Source organism: Lolium perenne, chromosome 7, assembly GCF_019359855.2.
Source record: "Lolium perenne isolate Kyuss_39 chromosome 7, Kyuss_2.0, whole genome shotgun sequence".
Lineage (NCBI taxonomy): Eukaryota > Viridiplantae > Streptophyta > Magnoliopsida > Poales > Poaceae > Lolium > Lolium perenne.
Window position 1 is genome coordinate 321,014,923 of NC_067250.2, and position 12,329 is coordinate 321,027,251.

General features: G+C 49.1%; 1 long non-coding RNA gene across 1 annotated transcript; it reads right to left on the minus strand.

The window, feature by feature from the left end:
* Positions 1-10,077: 10,077 nt before the first annotated feature.
* On the minus strand, positions 10,078-10,931 carry LOC127316667 (uncharacterized). Its single transcript, XR_011747994.1, has 2 exons — positions 10,454-10,931; positions 10,078-10,349 (listed from the first exon to the last, which is right to left on the minus strand). It is a non-coding gene; the product is annotated as an uncharacterized lncRNA (long non-coding RNA).
* Positions 10,932-12,329: the final 1,398 nt, after the last annotated feature.

The window sequence follows — 12,329 nt, forward strand, 5'->3', positions numbered from 1 at the left end:
AGAGGGTGTCGGCGACGCTAGTTTGCGAGAGAGAGAGGGTCGGTGTCGGCGTCGGGTATATCTATCGATGTATCGGCGTATCGCGGTATCCGTATCCGTATCCGTATCGCCGTATCCGGGCAACCTAGCATATACTAACTAACTAAATACATACATATACTCATTAACCTAAACTAACTAACTAAATACATATACTTACATACTAACTAAATACATTAACCTAACTAACTATACTAACTAAATACATTAAACTAACTAAACTAGCTAACTAACTAAATACATTAACCTAACTAACTAAACTATATACTAATCAATTAAGTATAAAAAAACTAAAAAAAACAAAAAAAAAAGGCCATGACGTCAGCGCGACGTCATGGTGGCCATGGCCGGCGGGCAGGAGCTCGGCGCCCTCGACGACTGGCGCCTCCACTGCCGAGGACTACGCGTGGAGGGGACGAGGAGGAGCTCACCACGGTGGAGAACGGCGGAGGCGTGGGGAGGCGGGGAACGCCGGCGAACGGCGGCGAACGGCGCAGCACCGCCCGCTCGATTCGCGCGCAGGAGGGCTCGAGGAGGCGAAGGCGTCGGCGGAGGATGGGGGCGATGAGGCGACGCGTCGGAGGACGAGGGAACGCCGGCGAACAGCGGCGGCGGCGGCGAATTTGGGCAGCCTGGCGGCGCTTCGTCTAGGGTTTGGCCTCCGGTAGTGTCGCGGGTGGTGGCTCCGCCCGCGACGCGCAGATTTATACCTACCCCCCTTTTGTCGCGGGTGGTGGCTCGACCCGCGACAAAAGACCCTTTGTCGCGGGTCGTGCCACCACCCGCGACAAAAGGGAGTCTTTGTCGCGGGTCGAGCCACCACCCGCGACATTTTTGGCTGATCCGTGGCACAGCCCATCCAACGGCTCTGGCCGTTTGAATCCAACGGCCTAGAGCCGTTGGATGGGCTGTGCCACGGATCAGCCCATCCAACCCTCTTCACCCCTTTTCTTTTTTCTATTTTAAATTAATAACACTATTATTTCAATAACTTTTGAATGGTAACTCAAATACAAATGTTTTATATATGAATATTGATCAGAAAAAGCTAATGAACATGAATATAACATCCATATACCTATTTGCATCTCGCATCATATGAAACATTGATAGTCGTGTATGTTTCACCCTGTGCACCGCTGCCGTGCCACACGTGTCGCGTCCCGGCGACGCCGTCGTGCGACGTGTAGCCACTGCTTCCACGTGCCTCGCCCCGCCGACGCCGGCGTGCAACGTGTAGCCACCGCTTCCACGTGCCTCGCCCCGCCGACGCCGGCGTGCGACGTGTAGCCACCGCTTCCACGTGTCGCCGCCGCTTCCACGTGCCTCGCCCCATCGCTGCCGGCGTGCGACGTGTGTAGCCGTGACTTACACGTGCCTCGCCATGTGTCGCCGCCGCTTCCACGTGCCTCGCCCCGTCGCTGCCGGCGTGCGACGTGTGTAGTCGTGACTTACACGTGCCATGCCCCGCGTGCGCTATATAGAGCGACGAGTGCGGGCGCAACCACACGTCGCTACCGCCTCCTCCGCTCATCCATCTCCGGGATGCCTCCACGTCGTCGAGGGGCGTCCGGTTTCCGCGGCGTTCGAGTGCGTCCGAGCGGTAGGTTCTACGCCGAGATACGCGCCGGTGGCTTCCGCCTCACCCTCGGCACGTATAACACGCCGGAGCTGGCGGCGCGCGCTTATGACGCGGCTGCGTGGCGTTTTCGGCGGCCACGGCGCGACATGAACTTCCCGGATGTTGAATCGCTAGAGGAGGCGGAGTTCCTCGCGCCACCGCCGTGCCTCGTCAACGATGAGGACCGTCGCCGGCACCGCCAGGTGCAGCGCAGGATCGCCATCGCCGAGCAGGACGAGCAGTTGATGCGCCAGTGGAGGGCGCAGTTCCCCAACGACGTCGACAACACCGACGTGTTCTTCGCTAACCTTAGGGCACAACGCAGGTCCAACAGGCGCCACCGTCGGGCCGTCGCCACCTTCGAGCTCGAGAACCCGAATACAACTTGGACCGAAAACGACCCTCGGTGGGATGACATTTGGACGGAGACAACCTCCGACGAGGAGTAGAGACTAGACTAGTAATTTATCTATTTTATTGTAATTTCAATAAAGTCGTTGTCGGTTCTATTAGTTTAAATTTAGTTTATAAAGCCGTTGACGGTTGTTTTTGTTCAATAAAGTGGTTGACACGAAATTTATTACGATTGAACTGGAATTAAAGTACAGAGCTCAACTGAAAATTAAGATACATGGCCCGATTAGAATGTTGGAGCCATTCAGTCATAGTCGTGCCTAGCCCTATAAACATCGCCACTGTAGTCATCATAGTCACCGACGTCATCGTCGCTAGCATCGGGGTCGCGATTGTTGAACCTCGGCGGGTGAGTACGCGTGGGCTGGGATTGAGGGTAGCGCAGGCGGGGGCCACGGTAGGCCATGACGCTCTGGAGAGTCCGGCCGCGCCACCATAGCCGACGGCCGGCCTCGTTGAATTTCGAAGGAGGCGGGCCGTCCTCCTCGTACCTGGCAACCGCCCTCTCACGCCGACTGATGAAGAAGCTGTCCCAAGTCGGGCTGTAGTCGGGATGCCACTGGGGATTCCTCCGCTGCTCTGGCGTGAGCTCGAAGTAGTAGTGGTTCGTGATGGCCATCTCGCGCGCCACACCTAGAGGGATAGGAGGGACCGGTACGCCTCCGACGCTCAGCAACCAGCCGGTCGGGACGCGGTAGCCTGGCGGGCAGGGGTAGTTCGAGGCGCAAAGCGCCTCCGCCTCCCGGGGTGTTAGACAGACGGTGGAAGCCATGGGAGAGAGTGATGAGGTTTGCAGATATGAGTCCAAGCCTACGTATATATAGTGGAAATATGGCGGGAATGCGGGAAGAAAATAGGCGGAAACGAAGTGGCGCGCGAAACTTTCATCCCGGGTGGAGGCTCCAACCGGGACAAAAGACTGCGGGTAACCTTTTGTCACGGCTGGTGGGTGCAACCGGGACTAAAACTGTCGGCAGGATAAGGATGTGTCGGTAACCTTTTGTCACGGCTGGTGGGTGCAACCGGGACTAAAGATGTCGGCAGGATAAGGATGTGTCGGTAACCTTTTGTCACGGTTGGTGGGTGCAACCGGGACTAAAGATGTCGGCAGGATAAGGATGTGTCGGTAACCTTTTGTCACGGTTGGTGGGTGCAACCGGGACTAAAGATGTCGGCAGGATAAGGATGTGTCGGTAACCTTTTGTCATGGTGGGTGGACGCACTGCTCGATGAGATAAAGCATGTAGCGCACGACGCCCTGTCGAAGGAACAAGACAAAGTAGAAGCTGCTCCGTGCCTATAAAAGGAGCATCGATACGCCTTGCCAAGCAGATCAACAAGCCAAGCACAGTTTCATTCCTATGGATGAAGGAAAGGGTTGGGAAATCTCCCGTGGCGCAGCTTCTTGATGTCTACGCCCCCCTCCTTTTCCTGTAGACAGTGTTGGGCCTCCAAGAGCAGAGGTTTGTAGAACAGCAGCAAGTTTTCCCTTAAGTGGATCACCCAAGGTTTATCGAACTCAGGGAGGAAGAGGTCAAAGATATCCCTCTCATGCAACCCTGCAACCACAAAGCAAGAAGTCTTGTGTCCCCAACACACCTAATAGGTGCACTAGTTCGGCGAAGAGATAGTGAAATACAGGTGGTGTAAATAAGCAGTAGCAACGGCACCAGAAAAGTGCTTTGCCCAGGACAGTAAACAAGCAGTAGTAACGCAGTAGTAGTAACGCAGTAAAACAATAAACAAGCAGCGATAGCAGTATTTAGGAACAAGGCCTAGGGATCATACTTTCACTAGTGGACACTCTCAACATTGATCACATAACAGAATAGATAAATGCATACTCTACACTCTCTTGTTGGATGATGAACACATTGCGTAGGATTACACGAACCCTCAATGCCGGAGTTAACAAGCTCCACAATTCAATGTTCATATTTAAATAACCTTAGAGTGCACGACAGATCAACACAACTAAACCAAGTACTAACATAGCATGCACACTACTACCATCACACTATGAAAGGAGGAATAGATCACATCAATACCATCATAGTAATAGTTAACTTCATAATCTACAAGAGATCACAATCATAAACTACGCCAAGTACTACATGATGCACACACTGTCCACATTACATCATGCAGGAGGAATAGAGTACTTTAATAACATCACTAGAGTAGCACATAGATGAATTGTGATACAAAACTCATATGAATCTCAATCATGTAAGGCAGCTCATGAGATCATTGTATTGAAGTACATAGGAGAGAGATTAACCACATAGCTACCGGTACAGCCCCGAGCCTCGATGGAGAACTACTCCCTCCTCATGGGAGACAGCAGCGTTGATGAAGATGGCGGTGGTGTCGATGGAGAAGCCTTCCGGGGGCACTTCCCCGTCCCGGCAGCGTGCCGGAACAGAGACTCCTGTCCCCCAGATCTTGGCTTCGCGATGGCGGCGGCTCTGGAAGGTTTTTGCGGGTTTCGTCGATCGTCCTAGGGTTTTCGCGACAGAGGCTTTAAATAGGCGGAGAGGCGGCGTTAGAAGGTCAACGAGGCGACGACACCATAAGGCGGCGCGGCCAGGGCCTGGGCCGCGCCGGCCTATCATCTGGGTGGCCTGTGGCCCCCCTCTGGCGACTCTCAGGTGTTCTGGATGCTTCCGGGGATTCTAAGATGCTGGGCGTTGATTTCGTCCAATTCCGAGAATATTTCCTTACTAGGATTTCTGAAACCAAAAACAGCAGAAAACAGCAACTGGCCCTTCGGCATCTCGTCAATAGGTTAGTTCCAGAAAACGCATAATTATGACATAAAGTGTGCATAAAACATGTAGATATCATCAATAATGTGGCATGGAACATAAGAAATTATCGATACGTCGGAGACGTATCACTTCTCGAAGATGTCGTTGGTGCACACGCCCTACGGCATCTTCGGAAGCTGCTCCTCGGAAAAATTTCCCTACAAGCCCGTGAAAGACTCCGTCTCCTCTAACAGTGTTGGGGAAAGGGTTCTTATTAATACATAAATGTATTGAGAATACATTCTTACATCGCCATCTACTGTTGTGATCTTCTACGCCGTAGCCATGGAGAATCTTCATCATTTAGCAAGATGCTTGGGTCAATTTTCACCGTGAAGGGCGGAATTTCTTTAAACTTATTATAATCTTCTGACATGTCTGTCTTGTCATCCACTCCCACTATGTTTCTTTTCCCAGAAAGAACTATGTGGCGCTTTGGCTCCTCCGTTGATGTATTCTTTTGTTGATTTCTTTTTCTCGATTTGCTAGACATGTCCTTCACGTAGAAAACTTGAGCCACCTCGTTGGCTAGGACAAATGGCTCGTCCAGGTACGCAAGATTGTTGGGATCCACTGTTATCATACCGTACTTATCGTCTATATGTACACCGCTGAGCTTCACCCATTTGCACCGAAACAAAGGAACCTTAAAAGTGGGTCCATAGTCAAGTTCCCATATCTCCTCTATGTATCCATAATATGTGGTGGTCTGCCCATTCTCGTCTTTTGCATCAAAGCGGACACCACTGTTTTGGTTGGTGCTCTTTTTATCTTGGTCGATCGTGTAAAATGTATTCCCATTTATCTCGTATCCTTGGAATGTACATATGTTTGAAGATGGTAACCTGGCCAACAAGTACAACTGCTCTACAACAGTGGTGTCCGCTTTGATGGAAAAGATGAGATGTCTTTGCAACCAACTACCGAAGGTATTCATGTGTTCACGTGTAATCCATGAATGGGGCTTGCCTGGGTTTATTTCTCGTAAAACATTCTTATGTTTCTTGATGTACGGAGCCACCAAGCTGGAATTGTATAGAACTGTGTAGTGTGCTTGATTGAAGGAAATCTTGTCCCTGCACACCGTTGCTTTCCTTCCTAGGGTGCCTTGTCCAGTCAGCCTCCCCTCATACCGAGATTCAGGAACACCAATCGGCTTAAGGTCAGGAATAAAGTCAACACAAAACTCAATGACCTCCTCAGTTCCGTAGCCCTTTGAGATACTTCCTTCCGGCCTAGCTCGGTTATGAACATATTTCTTTAAAACTCCCATGAACCTCTCGAAGGGGAACATATTGTGTAGAAATACCGGACCGAGAATTCTAATCTCTTCAATTAGGTGAACGAGGACGTGCGTCATAATATTGAAGAAGGATGGTGGGAACAACAACTCGAAGCTGACAAGACATTCGACCACATCTTCCTGTAATCCTGACAAAGTTTCTGGATCCATTACCTTCTGAGAAATTGCGTTGAGGAATGCACATATCTTCATAATGGCTAGTCGAACATTTTCTGGTAGAAGTCCCCTCAATGCCACCGGAAGCAATTGTGTCATAAGCACGTGGCAGTCATGGGACTTTAGGTTCTGGAATTTTTTCTCCTTCATATTTACTATTCCCTTTATATTCGACGAGAAACCAGACGGAACCTTGATACTGAATAGGGCTTCAAAAAAGATCTCCTTCTCTTGTTTGGTAAGAGCGTAGCTGGCAGGCCCTTCAAACTTCCCTGGATGATTGTTGTTTCGTCCTTTATGTTGTTTCTGGTCCTCTCGTGCTTCTGGTGTATCTTTTGTCTTCCCATACACGCCCAGGAAACCTAGAATATTCACACAAAGATTCTTGGTCAGGTGCATCACGTCGATTGCAGAGCGGACTTCCAGGACTTTCCAATATTCTAGCTCCCAAAAAATAGATTTCTTCTTCCACATGGGCGCGTGTCCGTCATCGTCTTTCGGAACAGGTCGACTGCCTGGACCCTTTCCAAAGATAACATTTAAATCCTTGACCATGTCAAATATATCAGCACCACTACGGGGTACAGGCTTCGGACGATTGTCTGCCTCGCCATCGAAATGCTTTCCTTTTTTCCTTAAGGGATGCTTGCGCGGAAGGAAACGGCGATTGTACGGGTACACAACTTTTTTGCTTTTTCCCAAATATTTACCTTCAGTCTCATCTAAACAGCGTGTGCATGCGTTGTATCCTTTGTTCGTCTGTCCTGAAATGTTACTAAGAGCAGGCCAATCATTGATTGTTACGAATAGCAACGCTCGTAGGTCAAATTCTTGCTCGGTGTGCTCATCCCACACACGTACACCTGGTTTGGCCCACAACTCCAAAAGTTCATCAACTAATGGCCTTAGGTACACATCAATGTCGTTGCCGGGTTGCTTTGGGCCTTGGATAAGCACTGGCATCATAATGAACTTCCGCTTCATGCACAACCAAGGAGGAAGGTTGTAGATACATAAAGTCACGGGCCAGGTGCTGTGACTGCAGCTCTGCTCCCCAAAAGGATTCATGCCATCTGTACTTAGTTCAAAGTATAAGTTCCTTGCCTCACCTGCAAAATCCGGGAACTCTCTCCCGATGTTCCTCCACTGCCGACCATCAGCGGGGTGCCTCAACATCGCGTCTTTCTTACGTTCTTCCATGTGCCATCGCAACAACTTGGCATGCTCTTTGTTTCTGAACAAACGTTTCAACCGTGGTATTATTGGAGCATACCACATCACCTTCGCAGGAACCCTCTTCCTGGGTGGCTCGCCCTCAACATCACCAGGGTCATCTTTTCTGATCTTATACCGCAATGCACCACATATCGGACATTTATTCAAATTCTCGTACTTCTCACCGCGGTAGAGGATACAATCATTAATGCATGCATGTATCTTCTGCACATCTAATCCTAGAGGGCAGACAAGCTTCTTTGCTTCATATGTACTGACGGGCAATTCATTATTTCTTGGAAACAACTTCTTTAATATTATCATCAATTTCTCAAATCCCGAGTCAGTCACACCGACCTCTGCCTTCCATTTCAGCAATTCCAATATGCTACCCAACTTTCTCTGCCCATCTTCACAACCTGGGTATAACAATTTGTGGTGGTCCTCTAACATCTTGTCGAACTGCAACCTCTCCTTATCCGTGCCACAGTCTCTTCTTGCATCAGAAATGACCCGACGAAGATCATCATCAACAGGATCATCTGATGCCTGTTCTTCACCTCCTTCTTCTTCATTGACGTCCATTGCGGTATCAAAGCATTCAGAGAACATAGATCGGTACTGGTCATCATTATCTTCTTCTTCTTCTTCGCCGTCTTCCATCATAACCCCTTCTTCTCCGTGCTTGGTCCAAACATTATAGCTGGACATGAATCCAAACCGAAGCAGGTGGCTCTTAATGTCTCTTGAGCAAGAGTAATCCTTCTCGTTCTTACATTTTAGACATGGACAACACATAAAACCTTGCTTCGACTTGTTGGCCTCGGCCACAAGCAGGAAAGAATTCACGCCCTCTCTGAAAGCGGGAGCACATCGGTTACCGTACATCCATGGATGACTCATCTGCATCATAAGTACAATTATATGTATCAGATGCAATCACCTTGCTAAAATTAGTATTGTACGGACTATACATATATATACGAGAAAATAGTTGCTAACCTTTTAGGATCAAAAAGAGGAGAAATCTTATCAAATAAAACCAAGTGGCATCCCTCTCACAAGCATTCCATCAAACACCTCTTGTGCACATGTAGAAAAAATAAGCTATCATACACCTCCACCTTCACCACCAAGGAAAAAATGAGGTGGGGGGTGGCTGGCTGCTTGTCTATATATATAGGCATGGCCCTTTTGTCGCGGGCCGTATTACGACCCGCGACAAAAGGGGTGCCGACCCCTTTTGTCGCGGGTCGCAATACGGCCCGCGACAAAAGGCCGCGACGAAAGCCTCTGCCGGATTCGGAGCGACGTGGCCACCCCATTTGTCGCGGGTGCAGGTGCGCCCGCGACAAATGGCTCCCACGGAAGCCCTATTTTCCACTAGTGGAATATGGTATTTCAAAAGAGAAAAAACGCCAATATGGGGATAAGTTTTAATACCCTGTTGTTTTCAAGAATTGGCCTTGCACTCTCGGGTAGCTAGAGCCTAGAGGTGCCAACATGATCACAAAATTGCATTTCCATTTGGTTTCTTTAAAATAGTAAGTTGATTTCATAATGGAGAGCCTTAAGGTTTTATAGGTTGTTGTGCCATTAGATAGCAATATACAAAGAAGATAGAGAACTAGGAAGAGGGAGTTGCAATTAGATGGCAATCAACTGGAGCAAGATAGAGAAGGAAGGAGTGCACCGGAGAAGAGGAACTGAGGAAGGACTGTATCTTTATTTATTACAAACTTAGTCTACACCCATGGCGTTACATTACTGAACAGGAGCAAAGGGGTACCTTCTATCGAGCCAAGGGGTCTATCCAAAGAGACATGTCTTTTGAGCAAGGGATATAATAAGCTTGGTGGGCACCTTATCTTCTAGAGGTTGGAAGAAGTGGATTTATTTTGGGGGATGTTTATTTCTTTGATTTTGGCAATTTATGATCTGCGAAGACTCTTTTCTGGAATGTGAGATAAACATATATGGTGCCTCATCTACCTTTTGCCACTTAGTAATCGGCCTGAAATGGACACGTGTATGAGATATATAATGTTCAAGTTTATATCATGTGGCACCTAATTTTTGCACAGAAATATCTTTCAAATCGCCTTCGTGTTGAAGCAAGAGGAAAGCTGGTCAATCATGAGGATGACTATAGCAGATAGGAACTAGATAGGAAAGAGGGCAAATAGGTCAACGTGCTGACTTTTCTCAGGCTCGATCTATTTCATTCCACCTTGAAAGCAACGGATGGAAATAGACCATTCTCCAATCCGGTACAGGGCGGCAACACTGACGTATAACTCGATCGTCCTTTGCCAGAATAGTCGTCCGGCCGGTAGACGTACGTACTAGGATGTGCAGATCAGCCCGGAAATGCTCGAGGATAGTTTATCTAGCCTTGCTCGCCCTTTCCACAGGCCGCCGGCGACTGCCGCGAAGTGAGCGCGCGGTGTCTAGAGAAAGGTGAAGAGAGAGCGGTGTCTGCTCATGACAACACCGACATCGGCACGATGAGACTACCATAACTTAACGCGCACTCAGATAGTCATAGCAGTATATTAAAATTACACAGTGCCAATCAAACCGATCGGTACGTCTCCACGCACGCACACACACAAGATCACATGGCCACCAAGAGGTTACTGTATTCAAACAAACAGACACAGAAGTAAGAAGTACTACTAGTAATTGATCTGCATGCACCGGCGAAGGCGCCCGTCGATGGATGGATCACGCCGCCGTACTAGGACAAGAGGACGATCAGCACCACCACCAGGACGACGCAGAATATACACTGCATGTACAACCAGACAAAAACATCCAAGTTAATCGATCGTTCATCATCGCATGCGTAGCTTTGCTAGAAAGAGCCTTCATTCATGCGCATATGGAAATTACCGTGAGGAGTCCGACCAGGGTGCTGGACGGCGGCCGCCTGTGCTCGAGGAGGGGCGTCCCGACCGTCGTCGGCAGGTACGAGTACGTGGCCGGCATCGGGATCACCGGCACAGGATGGCCATGGGGATGGTGGTGGTGGTGGTGGTCGTGATGATGGGGAAGGGGGAGGATCGGGATCACCGGCACCGAATGACCGTGGGGATGGTGGTGGTGGCCATGGGGCTGGTGGTGCTGCTCGTGATGATGCGGGAGGGGCTGGTGATGTCCGCCGTGGTCGTGATGGCCCCCGTGGTGACCATGGCCGTGTGTCATCTCGCCGGAGACGCCGCTGATCGGTCCCGATTGCCGGCGGCCTGGTGGGTGGAAGATGCGTACCCACTTGAGCAAGCGCGTGGGTAGAGAGGGTGGACTGCTCGGGCTCGTGCCCCAGCGTTCGACTTGGTTTATTTATGCTGGAGTTGTGTACGTCTGACGATACACATGTAGCAGTAGAGTTTAACGCGTCGTAACGGGGTTTGCGACAAGTTACGCGCCATGCGGTCAAACTATAGAGATCCAATCTCGCCATGGGTCCCCGGCATTGCCCCCTAGCCATCACTGCTCCATAGTTTGACCAATAAACCCGTCGTAACGTGCGTTGTCCAAGAAAATAAATCTTTCCTCTGATACCAGGGAAGATTTTTTTAAGAAACAAATATATTAACATCGTGAAGACAGAAATTACCCCCCTTCTGCAAGTAAAAAAATGAAAACAAAACAAATTAAAAGATGCCGCCACGATGATCAAATCTTGATGCAAGACAAACCACCACTACGGGAGAGCACAGATGTTCCGACGGCCGTCGTGTGTGCCGACGGCCAAATATCGGGGCCGTCGGCACAGAAGCCTCCGGACTGCGGCGATAAGGATGGTCGTCGGCGTTAAAATGGCCGTCGGTACAGGCCGGTTGTGCCGACGGTCACCGTCGGCACAGTTCTGGCCGTCAGCACAGGACCAGTCTGGCCGTCGGCACAACATTTTTTTCTTTTTTTTCCACTACGGACCATAGCTTTTTTCTATTTCTGCACGACAGTCTTCAAAAAAGCATAACTAAATCATTCTAATTGAGAAAAATAAGTATAATATATCAAATTTTGCAGAAAAACAAGATCTATCATAGAAAAATATAAAAAATGGAATATTTCAAATACCTAAACAAATATTCTTAGAAATGAGCTATAATGTTCGAGGTTTCATGGCTTTCACACACGCAAAAAATGAAAATATTGTCGCTGGTGGGTCGGATTAGAAATGCGCGTCCGGGGTCTTACTTCCCATCCTAGGGCACACACACGTGCCAAATATGATCTCGTTTCGGCAAACTATGCCATGCTGAGGCCGTTCCCACCTTATTTCCCCTGAAATCCATAGAACTCCCTACGTGATAGCCCTTTTCGCGAAGGATTTTTCGAAATAATTGTCGTATCCCTGTTTTCGCAAACGGAATAGTTACTATGACATATAAAATGACGTCACGCGGCTCCGTGGGATTTTTGGACTTCGTTCAAATTGCCATCTGGCCAAAACAGGACCCTTGGGATATGCGGTATCGCCGTATCGGGCGTGCGGGTGCACCCATTCGCGAACAAACTAAACGGACAAAAATTAGCACATATAATGATGCGTTGTTGTACTAAAAACAATTTTTCTGAAATTTCTGGAGCGACGGATAGTTGACCCCTTGTTCAAATCCGGTAAGTTTCCAACGGATTCGGCAGGACACCGCCGGAAGCCGCATGGGTTCCAAAAAAGCTAACGCGTGCACATGTCATGTGCTAGGTGGTGCATAGGTGGTCTACTATCATCGCACAGAGGTTTCACATCATACTAAAATGC